Genomic DNA, 1,729 nt, shown 5'->3' on the forward strand with positions numbered 1-1,729 from the left:
CTCGCTTTTCCCGGCTTTTCGGTGGGAATACTGCCGGTTAACGGAAAGTTTGGAAGAAAGACGCCAAGTGGGGCGGCTTTAGAGTATTTAAGCGCCTCGGCGGAGTTTGCAAACGCTGCCAAACCTTAGGGATGCGCTTTAAGGAGGGGGGTAGCCCCCTCGCATGATAGCTGTGCTACCGGCACGCGTTATCCGGATATTTATTCAATAAAAATAAAATTATTTTCACCTCTTGAGGCTTTAAATGCAAAACAAATCATTCCGCCCTGAGGAGATGGATTTGGAAGATAATTTTCCAGGTCGGGTTATTTCTAAAATGTTTCTCTCCTGTTGGTGACCTACATAGCCCGGGGCAGCAGGAGGGGTCTCCGGGGATGTTCGCCTTCTCGGTAATCAAATACAGAGGGCAACCGGCTACTTTTTGTTACGCCAAATCTGGCCGGTTCTCGGTGTGAAGCGAGGGCCAGCAGCGCGGTGTGTGCCGCCAGGCTGGAGCGGGGCACCCTCGGGTCCCCGGCGGCTGCGGCCCTTCCCTGGGGCACAGAGGGGAGGGGAGCGCCGGCGCCGACCCTCCGATGGATGGCCCCTGCCCTGGCGAGCCTTCTCCGGCCACAGAGGCACCGCCGGGGCAGGGTCCGGAGCATGCCCGTACCCTGGGCGCTGGGCCGGGCCTCCCGCCGGGCCGGCAGCCACCGAGAGAGCGCGACCCCATAAACGGGAGCTGCTGGGGCGGCCGCGCTGCTGGAACGGACAAGTTTTGGAGGTTCGAACGGGTTTGGAGAGCGCAGGAGAGAGATGGGTCTGGTCCAGCTCTGTCTCGGTTGCTGGAAAATGTCCCTTTGAACGGGTCTGTCTGGGAATACACCCGGGAATGTGGGGCAAAACACTAGGCAAAACTACTGGGAGGAGGGCACTGGCAGAAAACTGAATCTCGGGGAGCGGTGAGAACTTTGGGGTGCTCGTGTGCTTCTGAGTGTGATGAACACAGTCATCTTCCCTGGGAGCAAGATAAAATCAACACGTTGTCGATTGGCAGGTAACTAGAGAGACAAATAAAGAAGCAGGCAGTCGGACAGAGGGGCTTAACCCCGCCGAGCCCGGCTCGTCCCGGTCTGGTCGGTGATGGGCGAGGGTACCGGTGGCCGTGGAGGAGCCGGGCCCGCAGGTACGAGGCGCTGCTCCGGTGCCGCCCGTCGGGGCCGGGGACGAGCGCAGCGCTGCGGGGGCGCCGGGGCTCTCCGCCGTTCCGCCTTCATCCTTCCCGCTCTGCCCGGGGCTCCGGCACTGCTTCTCCTCCCGCTCTCGCAGGCAGCCGGCTCTGCCTCCCCTACTCGGGCCGTCCCCTGGCTCAACGACTCCAGTTTCCCACCTTCCCTGTTCCTCCTCTTCCCCCAGCCGCTTGATTTTATCGCTCCAAGCGTGCCTATTTTTTTCTCCCTGACCTACAGACTCCTCCTTCTCCATCTGGCTTCTAATTCGGCTTCTGTTTATTTTTCCTCCCGAATCCTCTCATTTTCTTTTCTCTCTCTTTTTTTTTTTAACGATTTTTAAATTTTTTTCCTTTTGTCTTTTCTTTTCCTTTTCCCTTCATTTTTCTTTTTCTTAATTTTCTTTTTTTTTTCCTTTCCTTCTCATTTTCTTTTTCCTTTCTGCCCTCCCTCCCTCCCTCCCTAGCTGGCTTCCCGCCCCCCACCCCTCCTCCCGCGGCGCGCCACGCGCACTGCACGCG

Source organism: Geospiza fortis, unplaced genomic scaffold (assembly GCF_000277835.1).
Source record: "Geospiza fortis unplaced genomic scaffold, GeoFor_1.0 scaffold112, whole genome shotgun sequence".
NCBI classification, from domain to species: domain Eukaryota; kingdom Metazoa; phylum Chordata; class Aves; order Passeriformes; family Thraupidae; genus Geospiza; species Geospiza fortis.